This window comes from Triturus cristatus, chromosome 5_2 (assembly GCF_964204655.1).
Source record: "Triturus cristatus chromosome 5_2, aTriCri1.1, whole genome shotgun sequence".
Classification (NCBI taxonomy): domain Eukaryota; kingdom Metazoa; phylum Chordata; class Amphibia; order Caudata; family Salamandridae; genus Triturus; species Triturus cristatus.
In genome coordinates, this window is record NC_140588.1 from 600,406,947 (window position 1) to 600,424,016 (window position 17,070).

General features: G+C 42.0%; 1 protein-coding gene across 8 annotated transcripts in view; it reads right to left on the reverse strand.

Moving 5' to 3' along the window:
- Nucleotides 1–17,070, reverse strand: part of PRRG3 (proline rich and Gla domain 3) — a 244,823-nt gene that overhangs the window by 204,831 nt on the left and 22,922 nt on the right. For 3 of the 8 annotated variants that reach the window (XM_085607685.1, XM_085607678.1, XM_085607679.1), the window contains exon 2: nucleotides 2,056–2,161. The exons of 4 other annotated variants lie outside the window; for them this stretch is intronic. The gene's annotated coding sequence lies outside the window, so the exon portion shown is untranslated. Of the gene's footprint in view, nucleotides 1–2,055; nucleotides 2,162–2,495; nucleotides 2,566–17,070 lie in introns of all 8 variants that reach the window. One more of the 8 variants, XM_085607680.1, reaches the window with a different exon arrangement.

Sequence of the window (17,070 nt, forward strand, 5' to 3'; positions counted from 1 at the left end):
TATCTGGCTTCTGAAAAAGGCTAAGAGTCAGAACCGGTGGCAGTTTGTCTGTTTGGGCGGTGGGGTGTTGCCCCACTAACAATTATTGGCGCATTTCGATAGTGGCGTTAGCGCGCCGCAAATTATTAATACAATTTCAACTTTCAATGTTGAAATTGTATTAATTTAAAGCGACATGCTCCGTCACGCGGCGACGTCACAGTCACGTGCACAAGCAATACTGACTGACACTACAAATTGCTTGTAAATGCAATATGAGTGCCACGACTGCGCACTGTGCACGGCACAGTGAGCACACTGCGCATGTTGGGTTTGGCCGGCTGCCTTTCCGTGGCCAGGAACCCAACATGCACACAGTGCCCGTTGAAAAGCAAGCACAAGGTGACTGGGGGTTTGTCGCAAACCACAGACCCCAGTGGTTGAAAAATGAGGGGCGAGTTTACCTGCTCACCCCAATCCTGGCGCTGCTCTCTTACAAAGAGAGGCTCTCTCTGTAAGAGAGTAGTGCCAGGATTGGCGGTGGTTGCCAGTCTAGTCTGCAGTTACAGTAGGAGGCATTGACTTGGCATCGCGGGGATGGGAGGGCCACCCAGCGTCCAACGTATTAATGCGATGCCCAATCACTGTAATGGCTTATTGTTAAGCCATGCAATGATTGGGTCATTCTGCCGTTGCTGGGCAAATCGAGCTGACCCTTCCTCCTCCTCTCAGTCTCACAGACACAGTGGAGGGAGCACGTGTAAACTCTGGTACTCGACTCGTCACTAGGAATCGAATCGACTCATCGAGCACTGCTGTAGTGAGTCCACCTCCAGTGTAATCATCATCTGATCCTAGTGATCTGTCACTGTCGGAAGAAGAGTCAATCCACTGAAGTTAGCAGGTAGTTTTTGTGACTGTTAACGTACTTATGTTCAGTTGTTCTGGTTCAGGGTCCGGGACAGGTGGTTGCTGAGGTGTGAGGCCATGATCACGCCTTTGCGACACTGCACAGCAGCAGTGAATTATACAACCAATATATCCTAAACTGGCCAAGTGGCCAAATAATAAAAAACAAGTGTCAGGCATGGCCAGGCTCGCGAGTCGCGACCAAGTCTGTAAATAAATTTAATATGCACATGATCATCGCATCGCATGGAAGGTGGGTGGGCCTTAAAAGTTGATGAATGGCCCCGGCCCCTGCAGCGCCACATTACGTAAATAAGTAACTTTTTACATAATCCCGGGCCGCACCGATTCCCAATCGCATGGAAGGCGGGGTGGGCCTTGAAAGTTAATCCATCGCCTCGGGTGGACATAGCATGGATGGATGCCATTGCCAACTAAATAAAATATTTCCTGGCTTACAGCCCAGCCCCGGGCCAGCCGTGAACTTCATAGGCCGGCCAATGTGGCCATCAAGCGTAGGTGCAAGATTAGGACGGTGCACTAGAATGAAGTCCGATCGTCCCAGATGTACTCCAAAACATATTTATTTTCGATTTTAAAATTTGGACATCAGCCAACGCGTTTCGTTCCAAAAGGAACTTCGTCAGCGCTGAAAATGTATACAAATAAAAAACAGACACTAAGTGCGAAATACATAAAACAACACATACACAAATATAAACAATGTACATACGAATATAATTACATATACAACATATACATTAATTACATTGGAAGAACGGCTTACTAAAATAGCAAGAAAAAGGGTTTTTGTTTTTAAAAAAACAGAAGGCCTAATAAGGAAACATTTTTTATATATGATCAATAACAATATCCTTTTTAGGAAATGCTATGAATAACAAGAGAAAGAAAAAAGAAAAGAGCAAGATCAAAACATCAGTCCGTCATCCCCAACAAAAATTAAAAAATAATAAATAAAGACAGTTAAGAAATAGAAAAAACAGAAGGAGCACCAGTAGAAAGAATTATATAAAAGTAATAATCAAAAAGTGGTCAAATTCAAAGAAGAAGGAAGAATAAACAATGGGAGTAAAATATCACTTTGTTTCGTTCAAGGGGTGTGTGCTCAACATAACATACATCAAAAAAAACAACTAATAATCTCACCGAAGGTTTCTATATCTGGTATCACTTAAACGATATCCAACAATTCGTGGGTTCCTCGAGAATTAACATTTAATATATGTCTCAGGTTTCTTTGAAGGACTTGGTTCTAGATGAAAAAAGATACACAAAAGTCTAATAGACAGGCAACAGGAGCACCCTCTGTGGTTAACATGATTATCAAACCTACGGCTCGATATGGAAACCCAAATGATAAAACAACCATTATGCCAAAATTTCACCGAACCTAGTGTAAGTCACACATTAGTGTGAAACTTACCACAAAACGTATGCCAGTTACAACACTCCACTAGCTTACATCAAAAGCCACCTTTAATGCCAGTAATTTCTATTCAAAAGATCAAATTTCATTTCAAGGGTGAGCAAAAAAATAAATAAATAAATAAATAAATAAATAAAATCAAATGAAGCCATCATCTTACCTTCATCTATCTCAACAAAATCTCAACAGGATATGAGCAAGGTTGCGTATCAATCTAGTAATTATGGGTTCTAGGAAGAAAGAGTGCATGTTTGTGTAAGCCCCCCATTGTTTCTAAAATAGCGACATTTATATGATTTTTTGTATATACAATCACCAGATCTCACAAGGTTGAAAAATAATGAAAACCTCCTTTCAGGCCAATGGGATAATTGGCAATAAGGACCAAGATAGTATTCAATAGTTCCCATTAATGTACAGTCCAAAGCCATGAGACAATGAAAAATTAAAACAAGTCTGCGCATCAGAATATATATCAAAAATTGCACATTCTAGTAGGTCGAACATACTCACAATCATCCCAAACATAGATCGCATCAATAGACACGTAAACGTTCGCATCAATGAATACCCATTGTCGAAAACACAGAGACCCATTTAACAAATCATACATTAGGGGCTATGTGCCACGGTAAGCTTATTATCTACCCTCACCCATCCTAAACAGTCACCGCCGTTGCCAAATCACTAGCAACACCCACGTTCACTATAGTCAATGACTTTGAAAAGCAACACACGGGCATTCCGTCAAGATCTCATATTTGGCACTAATCAGATCATGTGTTGGGGGCTATATAAACAGAAAAAGAAAAGGCAAACTTCACAAGCTCTCACTACTCGTGACTCCTTGCCTCGTCAATGTTGACATTTGCACCGTACGTCCCGTAATCTGACTATCGGTGAAACCGGCCATATTGCAACAACCTGCTTAAATAACATCCAACCATATGATGCACCTCATGTGGCCGCCACCTTCATCACACTGGTTTACTGGCGTACATGGGCGCCATATTGGACTAGTAAGTCCTCAGTAAGACCACAACAGAATCATGTTAATAGTCATATTACAGAAGCAGAGAACTGTCATCGAACTAAGTAAGAACGGTTAATTCCTTCAAATAATGTATTACTTTCATCGTTTATCAATTCTATAAATCAATGACACCCAAAATCAGGCTACATAGGTCATAAGTGGCCATTCAAATTTACGGGCAACATTTCCAAGCGAAATATCTCAAAGTGGAAATCTTGCCCAACTTTGCAGCCGATCATCAAAATTAATCGCATAGCGACCACGTGATGAACCTCACGTGATCGCCACTTTCATTACGTCTGTTTACAGACGTACATAAGAGCCATATTAGACTAGTGAGTCTTCAATAAGATTACCACCAAATGATTATGGGTAAACATCTGCTTAAAATTGCAGTTCCTTAATATCAGTATTCATTACTCATCTAACGACCATGTAATAGATCTTACGTGACCGCCACCTTGTCATGTTTGTTTATGGACTGGCATAGGTGCCATGTTGGACTAGTAAGTCTTCAGTAAAACTACCATCAAATTATATCAATTTTTGCATTTCAAAAGAGGAGAGAAACCAACATATATAATAATAACGATTAATTCCCTCAACAGGTTATATTCAACCAAAAATCAGTTTCATAAACCGATAATACAAACCACCCCCTGATGGAGTCCAAGACCTATAAGATAATAGTGAGGTGCACCTGCTTTCTTCCACTCAAAGGTCCACAATTGCACAAATGTTAGAACAAAATAAAGTTTCCAGAAGAATAGGAAAAATCTACCACCAGAAGGTAAATGAAATATAATACACCCTCAGAAAGACCATTAGTAAAGGAAAATAATAAAGAATAATTAAGAGACAAGCGTAGGTGCGTTAGTTTGAAATTGAAATGACTGTTTTAATATATACAACCCCTGAGATTTTATGGGTGCATGTTTTTTTTCTTTTAAGTAGCACTGGCATTAGTGGATTTAAAGCGCTTGAGTGTCCTATAATACAGGTTTAGTTCACCAGCCTCAAAGCCCTGGTAAAAGAGAGCCTCGGTTTATCAAGTGAGGAACAATGATGGGCATTGTGACCGGATAGTGATTTCTCCCATATCAGTCTGGGGGAGGGCAAGTTTCCACATTCGCCAACCATTACGCTATTGTCTGCCAAAAAAAAGTTGTCAAATCCAGACTGCTCATGGTTTCACGAGTTCACAATCCACTAGAATTGAGGGTCCATTTATTTATGCTCATTTGGCGCCCGACTCCTCCTTAATGTTCTAAAATGTTCCCCAGGCCAGTGCAACCGCGCTTAGCGCCAGACACTAACTGTTTCCCCTGTGTGCTACTTAACCACTGCACTGATGACACGTGGGTTAGACGGTGACCATTGTTGTCCCAGAGAATGGGGCAAACACACACAGTCATTCCCAATTCTCAAAATTGCTGCTCGATTCCCCTCGATAGCAATAAGGAAGTGGAACATACTACTGTACATATGTGTGCTATGTTTTCATCAGCACAGTCCTCCTTTGCAATATTCTATGTGTGGGTGCCCCCCTACTTAAGTGTTACCCTATTTGAAGACTTTGTATATAAATAGTTAAAAACAGCAATCCCCCCCAATCAAACTCATTTGCATGTGCAAGTCCTTCTTTAGTCCTCGGAAAATGCATTGTATCTCGAAGTCTGTTATGAAGCTCTGTGGTTATACTGAATAAGGAGCTACCTATGTCACATGACATCTCTTTATTAATGTAATAACTGCACTTTCACCATTGCTTTATTAACGTTCCTGCTTTCTTAAATTTGCTTGAAAATGCACCATTTGTCCACTCTTTTTTTCAAAAGTTTCTTGGGGGGAGAACCCCCCTACACCCGCCGTAGGTTGTTTTGGCTCGCTCGCTACGCTCGCTCACTGGGGTGCAGTAAGACAGGATTTTTATGCCTCACCACTCAGCCGCAACTGGCCAGAACATCCATCTTTCACATGCAGGTAAGCACCAACCAGATTTTATTTACCACATTATGCACAATCTACATCCTTTCAAACACACACAACATACATGTGCACATCATCTTCACTCATCTAACAATAGACACTTCATATGCATGCTTCTAACCAACTGTAAAGAACACTCATTGCTACTGTTACTGATCAGTGAACACTCCACAGTACATCATGTTGCAAATACTGCATACATTATGACAATACATCAACTAGATGCAATCTTGATCACAAAACTGTCTTGTGCACACCTTCAAACAGTATGTAACATTTACACTATGGTCTTTACCGCAATGGACATTACAACGCAAGATGTTACAACACAGATAAGTACAATGAGGGCCATTTTTCAGTACTTTACAATGCGGGACTTTACAACACAGATAGGTGTTTGAACTTATTAGTTAAGAGAAATAAGTGGAATTAGTAGGCACAAGCAATGTTAAAGGTTTAGAGATGGTATTGGGTTGGAAGGGTTTTAGGATTCCATTATGGGTAAGGGAAATGGTTACATATATATATATATATATATATATATATATATATATATTTATTTATTAATAAAGGACATTTATTGACTGCACAGCTACCTCAGAAGAGGTGTCCTGGCGCTAACACGGAAGACAGCAGAGTAGAAGAGCCGAGCAGTTAATTCAATTGCTTAAAGAGACAAGTTTTCAGCTTCTTTCAACTAACATGTTTTTAGGGTTTAGTGGTGGGTATGGGTTTGGGTTGGTAGCGTTTTTTAGGATGTGGATGGTAAGTTTTTTTTGGGTTAAAGGATAGCTAAGGAAAGGGGGTTAGTAATAGGTTTTTAAGGTTCATGGTTGGGTGAGCATACAGGATAGTAAAGGGATTTAAGAGTTCAGGGATTGTTAGACATGGTGTGATATCCCCAGACTTTTTGCCTCTACCTCCTGTTTTTTGGATGGCAGGCTGGATTTCGTTTTTGCTGGCTTCGACACTTTGCCACTGCTGATCAGTGTCACAGTGCAAGTGCTCCCTTTGTAAATTGTTACTATGATTCGTCATGCATGGTTGGCACATGTAATTTACTGGTATGTCCCTAGTACAGTACACTGTGTGCGCCCAGGGCCTGTAAATCAAATGCTACTAGTGGGCCTGCAGCACTGATTGTGCCACCCACATGAGTAGCCCAGTAAATGCATCTCAGACCTGCCACTGCAGTGTCTGAACGCAGTTTTAAACTGCCTTGCCGACCTGACAAGTGAACCCAATTGCCAGGCCTGAACCTTCCCTTTTCTTACATGCAAGGCACCCCTCAGGTAGGCTTGAGGAACCCCCATGGTCAGGGTGCAGTGTATGTGAAAGGTTGGAGATGTACTGGTGTGTGTTACATGTCCTGATAGTGAAATACTGCCAATTTCGTTTTTCAGTATTGAAAGGCTATCTGTCCCATAGGCTAACATGGGAGTTGCTTTGTAACACCTTACAAGTATAACTTTCCATTGGGACAAGATGGATAAGTGGAGTTTAGGCTCTCTGAAGTCAGAATTTAATAACATTTTTAGGGAGATGGTTTTTAAATGGTGTGTTTGAAAATGGCACTTTTATAAAGTAGGCATTTTCTTATGTTACCATTCTGTGTACCTCTGCTGTCTTGTGTATTGACTGTCTGGTTTTGGAATGAGAAGCTGGGGGGGTGCATTCACTGTAGACAGCCAAAAGAGGGGGATGAGGTGTGTCCTACCTTTCCTGGGTGACTCATAGCTGGGCTGAATAGAGCTTGGCTTCATTTAGAGTGGTGGGAGGAGTTTCACATGCACCTGAATAGGCAGTGTCTCCTCTGCTGTTTCCACCTCCTGTAGTGAATATGGGTCAGAGAGGGCAGAACTGGTTTGGACTGGGCTCAGAGACCCTTGCCACAAAGAGAAAATGGGGTACAAGTATTGGACCCTAAGCCCCAGAAACTTAGTTCACTTCTGGACTCATTAAGAACCTCTGCCGAGGAGAATATCTAGAGAACTGTAAGGAGAAGTACTGCCCCTTTGCTGTGTTGCTTTTCTGGGTTGGCCTGCAGTTGCTGCTTCTGCGAAGGAGGGGACAAAGACTGGAACTTTGCTGTTAACCTGCGTGAAGAAAAATCTCCAAGGGCCTATGTGTGCTGGCCTCCTGTTTTCAAGTCTCAGAGAGACAAAAACTTCACCTGAAACCCACTGACCAGCACTTCGACTCCTCTGTGGACTCTTGCATTCAAAAGGGCACCAATTCCAGTTCCTGGGCCCTGCGAATTGTGTGGTTGGTGCTGCAAAGCAAGAAAAACAACACTCTGCCGCCATCAGCGATGCTACGACCTGCACCGAGGCCTTTGCTCGTGAAGTGCACAACGCCCCATCGCGCATGCACACCAGCTCTGATGGCACTTCAACGCCTGCAGTTATATGCCTTCCAGATGCCAGCACTAGCACTGAAGCCATCACCACCTGCATCACATTATCGCGGAGACGATAACAGACGAGTGTGACTTCACAAACTCGTTGACGTCGCATCTCCGGAACCGTCACCTCCCACCAACGCCACCTAACTTCCCCTGTCCTGGATTCAACGCCTTCTCGCCTCACTGACTCGACGCCTTGTCTCTCTCGTGTAGACCATGGAACCAGCTTTGCCTCGCCACGGACGCCCCACCTCCAAGACGCCATGCTTCGTCCATAGATTTCTTTCCAAGGTACTGTTTGGGGGTCTGTGTGACTCCATGCCCGACGCCACATACCTTGCGGTCGGCACCGTACTTTGGATTTATGCCAGTCATGTTGTCGTAATAACCCCAGCAATTTGTTTCTACAAGGGCTATTTTTGAAGTAACGGTTTTAAAAGTGATATTTCAAAACATGCATGTTGGATTTTTGTCATTTTTATCTTGTTTGGTTTAGATCAAGACACTTCATTTTTCTAAAGTGGTGTGTTGCCAATTTGTGGTGCTTTCACCGTGTTACTGTGTGTTTGGAATACAAATACTTTACACATTGCCTTTAGGATAAGCATGTCTGCTTGTGGCAAGCTACCAAAGGGGTAAGCAGGGGTTATCTTAAGTGTGTAACTCCCTTACCCTGACTAGAAGCAAGGGTCCCTACTTGGACAAATGTGTAAACAACTGCCAACTAGAGTGCCCCATTTCTAACAGGGGTAATAAAGGTACTGGGTTGTAAGGTTTTTTTTTTTTTTTTTTTTAAGGCTGTTAGAGTTCCAGGATTGGTAAGGAAATGTGTTGGTAATAGGATTTTAGGGTTCAGAGATGTGTTAGGGACCACAATTAAGGGTTTTCTAGGCTTCAGGGGTGGGTACTAAGTCAGAAGGGTTTGCTACTGTTTTTAGGGTTCAGAAGAGGGTATGGGATGGTAAGTTGTTGTTTTTTAGGATATTTAAGGTAAAGGAATTGTTAACTTAAGAGGTAAATAACAGATTTTCATCGTTCAGAGGAGGGAGTAGTCACAGGTTTTTATGGTCCAGGGCTGTGTATAGGTACGGGATAGAAAGTTTATTGGGGTTCAGGGAGGGCATGATATTTTTAAGTGTTTAGGGATGGGCAAGGGTGCGTATTAGTAAGAGGAATTTAGCATTATGGGATGAGTAAGCATATGGGTAGTAAAGGGTATTTAGGTTTCATGTGTAAAGGATGGTATAGGACTTTAAATGTTCAGGAGTTAGAGAGAAAGGTAAAAAATGTTAATGGCTAATATATTATATCATACATAACACATGGGAATCTGCAATACTTGTATAATAGGTGGCTTGTAACGCACCCAATAGCCTACAAGAAAGAAATGATGTAACTGCACAACTGTAATAACTGATTAGAGCCGAGTTCTGAAATCACAATGCCTGCTGCGGAAGACTGCAGCTGAGGGGAAAGGCAGGTCTGGTCATGAGCATAATTAAAGTCTATAGAGAAAGAAAAAGCAGTTATTTTCTTTCTTCTGATCTGTTTTTCTAGTTTATAGTGACAAGCAGAAAGGAGATATTTATGGCAACATTTTTTTTGCACTCCTTAGGTAATTAGATAAAAGTTAGAATATGAATGCATATTTCTACACATTACAAACTACTTCATCTTTCTTTAAAAAATAAAAATGACTTGTATTAAACCAAAGTGATAATTTAACTTATTTTTCCATATTAGGCACCCCAAGGACTACCCCATGTGTCCCAGGGGTGAGGGCCATGTAACTATAAGCTGGGACCTTACAAAATATGTTTTATATGCCCTGGTGAGAGAGAACTGCCTGCTAATTTTATTTTTACCCCTTTGTAGATTCTTAGCTCTATAGACTAACATTACAATATGTTATTCAAGTATAACTATTGCAGGGAAGGCAAACAAATATCACTCAAAGACTAAAAGATTCTTATTGGTAAATCCAACTACATCCCACTGTTTAATTAATCATAACCAGTACAGAAGAGAAGTTAAAGAACTTTCTCTTCTGTAAGCCAAAAGAAAGCCTTCTAGTGGTCTCTACTGATTAGCCAGGCTTAACAGGCTTAGCCAGGCTGCTTTGACTAGGTGATAAGTGGCCTGGCCGGAGCAGGTGTTATCTGATGGAGGGCTCTGAAGCTGTGGAGGATGGTTCTTACAGAGGGACCTGGGCAAATCGAACAGAGCTCAAAGAGAGAGCACATCAGTAAGGAATGCCAGGCATACCTACCCCCACATCCTGTGCTCCAGGCAGGCTTAGGACAGGAATTTGCCGAGGTCAGGAGGAGGAGAGCTGAGCTAATGGAAAGGAGCCATACTGTGGGTTGGTTTAGCTTTCTCTTCTCTGGAGAGAAAATATCCATGTTGGATTTTGGAAGTGCAGTGCTTTGTGGGACAAGAAGATGCCACACTTGGGAGGAAGTTGTCAGTCTTTTGAGTTGCACCAAGCATCTCATTGGACAGAGGTCCCCCCTGATCGCTGCCCCAGAACACTGAATGAATATGTGAGAGTTGCATAGTCTCTCAGATCTGCTGGCTGAAACTATAAGGAGAAGATGGACTGCCCTGCTGGAATCTGGATCTCTACCCAAAGGCTTGCACTCGGAATGATTGCACCTACTACAAAATCTGGTATGACGGCCCTGTGGGCTGTGCCTTGCTTCAGGAAGGATTAAGGAGTGGACTCCTTGCAAGCTACAGGTTAACAGAGCCCATGTGCATCATCCCCACCAAGAATCCCCAACCTGGAGTATGTACAGTGGACTTGTACGGATTTGGCAAGGAGCATTGTGGGAATTGTAGTCCAGACATCCCAGAGACTATCTAGGAAGTTTGGAGAACTTTTCCAAAAAGCTCCATGAGGTGACCGACCCGAAGTCAAGAGTCAAGCAGACTATCTTCAACTGTGACCCGGCCAGGATTTCAGGTTTGTCCCGCTGAAAGCTCTGGAGCTCCAGACTTCCAGGACTTGACCGGGACCCCGCAGAAAGTCAAGCCGATCGAATCCCCACTGAATGCAGCCTGCTGTGGAGGGTCAAGCAACTTTAGAACGAAAAAGCACCTGAAATTTATTTTTAAGTGTTAAGGTAACATTTTGACCAGGGCCTCCAGCTTGGAGTATCCGACCAGGGCTCCATCGCGGTCAGCCTCAAACTTTACCTTTGTCCTGCTGAAGCGCGACCAGATGTCCCAGAGTGGCGCTACACGTTTTGAGCAAAGCACACACAAATGATGGATAAAATGCAGAACAAATCAAATAGTCACCCCAAGTTAAGAGATCTAGGTAAATTTATTATTATTTGCTCACCATGCCACCCCAGTTTAGACCAAGTCAGTTGCAAATTAGCCTTGACCCTGCTCCTCATGGAAACAGCCCAGCCTGAACTGCCAAGCCAGGTTCTCCTGGCACCAGAAACAAGCATCCTAGGACCAGTTTCGGGGTAGCACCCCTCATCAGCCAGGCTAGCTTGAATCCAGTGGCACAGTGAGCCCAGGATCCACGTCTGGACATACCCTGCGCCAGATATGCCCATACTTAATGGGCCAGGTATGCCCAGACATAATCAAAAGTAGATTTCATAAATTCACATATTGCAATGTTTATTAAAAGCGAATGAAATACATTTTAAAAAGCCTTTTAAAAAAAACAAAAATAAATACATTAACATGTCTTTGAGCCTGTCTTGCAACATTTTTCAATGCATGAAGTGCAGCCATTGAACCAACCACTAGATAACCCCACACTCCAGCTGAAGAGTATATTACTGCAGCTCGGAGGGCTTTAAAAAAAAATATATGGTAAGCTTTCCTTGGGTCATGGATTTAATGACCCAGGAGGCTTACTGTTACTATTTTCTTTATTTGCTAAGGGGCTGTTGCACATCCTGCAACCCCCATTAGCATTAACAAAAATGATTTTAAAGTGCAGGTGCAAGCATGTTTATCTTAGCTCCCCTCCCCCCAGCCCAATGTGGGCAAGGGACTGGGGGAGGGACACAAAGGTTAAAGTAACATTATAGTTAGGTGAACATTTCAGTGACAACAAAGTTTTAAACCAAAAAAAACCTACAGAAATTTACCAGCCATGTTTTTCTCTAGTAACTCATGTCTTAAAAGAACTAGAACACGCACCCCAGAAAGCAGGGTGTTGTCGTCAATGTGAGGTTCTGTAATTCTCGAGTCTGACTCCATTTCGTTCTGTGCAACCATTTTGTGTTGCCCTCACGTAGGCCTGTGAAGGTAGCCTGGTGAATAAAGTGGCCTGGCCTTCTTAGTTCATGTATACATTAACCAGGTTTCTTTTTGACCTCGAAATGAACTGTAAGAAACTGACCTCTTCACCTGAAACTGACCCAGCAAAGCCAATTTCCCTGATCGATCTTTGTCTGAGATTGCCAATCAATGTTCAGGACATCGCATTGTTGAAGCTACTATTAATGAGACAGCAGGTGCTCTTAGTAATATTACGGCTGATCTTCAAGCGGACCTCCTTATGACTTTGCAAAACCGTATGGTATTAGACATCATACTTGCAGATCAAGGAGGAGTATGTAAATTGATTGGATCCAGTTGCTGTGTTTACATACCAGATAATGCCCCTACAGTGTACCAAGCCATCTCTAGGTTGTATAAAATCTCTGAGTCTATCCATGTAGACGAAGGAGACTGGTCATTGACCGGATGGTTTTGGGGACTGCTGTCCAAATGGGGATTGAAGATTTTGACATTCCTTAGTATGGTTTTAACCATCCTTTGCTCTTGTTGTCTTTGCATCCAGTGTGGTCCCGCCATTTGTAGTCTTTGTGCTACTATGTGTGTTCGGAGACCTGTCCCGAGAGAAGTAGAGAATAATAAGATGATGCTACAGCAACACCTTGATGACCTAATGAATATCGACATAGACCTAGATTCAGATTAACATGAGTCTTAGGTTATTACCTACGTAGTGGCAAAAGGAGGGTCTGAGGTTCTGTAATTTTCGAGTCTGACTCCATTTCGTTCTGTGCAACCATTTTGTGTTGCCCTCACGTAGGCCTGTGAAGGTATCCTGGCGAATAAAGTGGCCTGGCCTTCTTAGTTCATGTATACATTAATTAGGTTTCTTTTGGACTCTGAAATGAACTGTAAGAAACTGAACTCTTCACCTGAAACTGACCCCGCAAAGCCAATTTCCCTGATCGATCTTTGAGATTGCCAATCAATGTTCAGGACATCGTTAACTTTTAGTTTCCTTGCACATGCCTTATCTTGTTCAGCATCTGTTACCGTTTCTTTTTTTATGTTTCTTCATTACATGGGTTATGCTTTCAATTATAGGTTTGTCCGGCTTGTGAAGATTGAATTTGGGACATTCCTAATAATTAACTTTTGGGTTGGGATACTGTAAATTGAGTTTTTGTTATGTGACACTTTGTTTGAAAATGTACCTTATTGGCTAGAATTTTGTGCAGTGGGTGTACATTTATAATGTGAATATTGGGTATAAAAGGAGACGTCTCGCATTCGTAAAATGAGCAGTCTCCTGAGAATTTACACTGTGATATATTTCTAGGATCACTGTTACTAGCTGCAGCTAATAAACTTGGTCTCTGATGCCATCCAGAAGTATTCCGTGTCTCTGTATACCAAGACAGGTGAACTCGAAGATCTTAGGCGTGCCCCCGACGCCGCTGGGTTAAACCCCGGTTCTTCAAATGATTTGAGTTTAGTTGTCGTCAATGATTTGAGTTCAGTTGTCCTCAGTAATCAATGATGTAATTGATCATGTCATGTGTGATGTAACGTGGGATAATTAGCAGTGCATGGCAAGGGCACAAGTTCTGGTTACTTTAGGGCATGAGCTATAGTTCGAGATAAATATAACTGGTGACTGTTTTTAGTTTTAAAGCGTTACGTTGTCACTGAAATGTTCATGTAACTAACATTATATTCATCTTGTATTTTTATTTTAAGTGAATGTCTAAGGACTTGTTGTTAAAGTAAGATTTAATTGCGATTCCTAATTAGAAAGTCATTTTGACAGTGGTTTTTTTCAGGTAATTTTTAGTTTTTCTTAAACAAAGTATTATTTAATTTCCATACGTGAAGCCAACTCCCTTCTGCGCATGGCCTTCCGTCGGGCACGGCATGGGGCTAGCTGTGAGCAAGTGACCCCACAGCAAATACAGCCGACTGTTGGTCACACCTGTGTCCAACCCTCCACAGACAGCCAACACCCGCTGTGCATGGTCTACTGCCAGGCCCTGCATCCAACCCCTTGTGAGAAGCCAACCCCATTCCACGCACACCCTTCAGGCATGCACGGCGTGCGGTTGCTCTCACAGGTCCTAGCTGCACTTAGGCAGTGTTACTGACCTTGCTGAAGAGTCACAACACCAAAATATAAAAAGGGAGCCTATTGGATTTCCCATGGGGTGAACATTTCTATCTATCGATCCATCCATCCATCCATCCTCTTTTTTCCAAAAATGGCCAATATTTTGAATCCTATTGGATTTCCCATGGGGTGAACATATCCATCTATCCATCCATCCATCCATCCATCATCTTTTTCCAAAAATGACCAATATTTTAAATCCAATGTAAAAATTCCTTAGCACTATATGAGTTATAAAGAACCTGCAGAGGAAACAGTATCCATTTGCACCAAAGTTAACAAAGATCTTCAACTTTCTCAGCTTACTCAAATTTGGCGTTGTAAATTACAATGTCTTTTACCCATGTGTTTTTGTTTGGAGTGGATTTATGTGGTGTGGAGTGGAATTATGTGAGTTGGATTGGAATGGTTAGTTGTAGAATTGTGTGTGGTGGCATTATGTGGCATTTTGTGCAGTGGAAATACGTGGATAGTAAGTATGTGATATTGAGTGTACTGGAGTTACAAGGAGAGGGATTGCTTGTGATAGAATGTAATTATGTGGAATGACAGTTGGTTTTGTTGCATGGCATGTATGGGCATTTAGTTATGTGGTGGTTTGTATTTTGTGGCATTTTTTGCGAACTTTGACATCAATAATATGTGTGGTCAACATCACAAGGGTGAAACACCAAGGAAGTCCAGTTGGATTTCCAACATGCCACTTAGATAATCAGGAAAAATTGGTAGCACAGTTGCATTAACCCACTACACCACCTTACCATTATGCTTGTAGCGTTGGCCTGACCAGATTATTTGACAAAATGAGATGGGGCCTGCAATAGTTGAGCTATGGTGCAGAATTTCAATTCAGTTAAAGAGCCTGTCTGTGAGATCACAAGACCATTGAGTGAGAGAGACATGCTGCCTCCTTTGATAAACTAGCGCCCCGAAGCAGCGTGACACCCTGCTGAATCTGTAACACCTATGACTGCTACAAAATATATACACCTCATTTACAGAAGCAGAATAAAAATGCAGCAAGGAGTAAAAAGAGACAATTCAGTCTTGCTGCCAGGTACTTGTAATAAATAGTATGGTGCTTGCGCACGTCTGGAAACTACATGGATTGAGGAGGATAACGTTGTTTTTACCATGTAGGAATGCGAGGTGGACAACTGGATGTGGCGTTTTTGGTGAAATATTTGCACACGCACCTTACCGTTGCTAAGGTACATTAGGCCACGTGACGTAGTGGTGGGGGCAAGCGTACCATTCCTCAGTACGCGCCCGCAAGAAGAGAGCGTGTGCATTTCGAAAATGTATCCCTGGAAGGGAGCAGAAACACTGGTATGTGTGCATACTTGAATGACGTGCCCTGTATGCAATAACTAGAGCGCGGACCTGCAACGAGCAGCGTGAAGCAAGGTGCATGAGGTAAAGTGGTCACACAACAGTGGACATTCTACCACTATCAGATCTAATCTCCTAAACACAACTTTACTCTGCCAACATCGGATAAAACCATGACATGCTCAACCAAGTATAACACAATAGATACATGATCAATCAAACCGCTTCAAAATATATCTCCTTTACAACAGATAACACAGCTTTATGATGTTTATTTTTGTAGCAGTTCAAAATGTAAGTGAAAATCGGGACAAGCATTCCCATTTTGTGGTAGCCCCTGGAATGTCTTATAATGACTTCTAATGTAATCACATTAGTACTTCTTTTATCACTGTGTAATACTGATTAATAAAAACAGCTCACTACATTCATCCACAAACAAAAACAAGTCTAATCCCCCTTGAGAGGAAGTCCTAAACAAAACGATTATACTGCCAAAATAAGCCCAACTGACGGGCAACACTGAAAATTGCAAAAAGGCTAAAAAAATACAACCAACAGAGTGGGAGGCAGCACTAACAGAATTGTGGCATTAGGAAGAGGTGGGAGAGACCAATGCTATATTTCAATTCTTTCTTTATTTAGTTTAAGCATTTTAAACCATAAAAGTACTTATTAAAAAACAGCACAATATACATGATTCGCTTTAAAATCAGACCTACTGTCACCATAAAACAATTAGTAGAATTTAAAAATTCATGTCAGATCTAGGGCAGCAATTTAAAATGCAGATGTAAAAAATCTTTTTTAAAAAACAAGCTAAAATTCTAGCACAGACATTAACTTGCGTGCTAGCACTGTAACTTTCAGAAACAATGTGACACAGTTAAGGATGACCTCATCATCCAATCGGAGTAGTGCATTTTTGGCTTCTCTAAAGTCACTAATATGTAACTTCTTGATCACAGGGAGCAAGATGGTTTCGGTATTTATGGAGTAAAAAGTACAGAAAAATAAAAAGTGCAGCATAGATTTGCCGGATTTCTCATCACAAAGGCATGGGCAGATGTCCATGTTAACCTCAAAGCCTAATGGGAAGTTTAATGACTATTTTATTGTGCCTTTCTTAAAATGGAACAGTAAACTATGTTCCCAGTGATTCGTGAAGCTGGTCAAGTAGCCTTGGGGTGAGCCAATCCATCCCCGATTTCTACTTTAGGAGGCCGATGCTCTCGGTTTTACTGACTCCATCTTTATTCCCTCTGCCTGCGCAAGTTGGTACCAACATGCCTGCAACTGTTTCTTATTGACGGTACATGGGCCCTTGTTAGAACTGGGGGTCTCTAGTTGGCAGAGGTAGGTACCTTTGACCAAATAGGGACCCTTGCTTCCAAGTCAGGGAAAGGGGATTACACTACTGGATAACCCCTTCTCACCCCCTTGTTAGCTTGGCATGAGCAGAGAGGCTTATCTCAGAGGCAGTGTTTTAAGCATTTGTGAACACACAGTAATACAGTGAAAACACTACAGATGGACACCACACAGGTTTTATAAAAATAAGT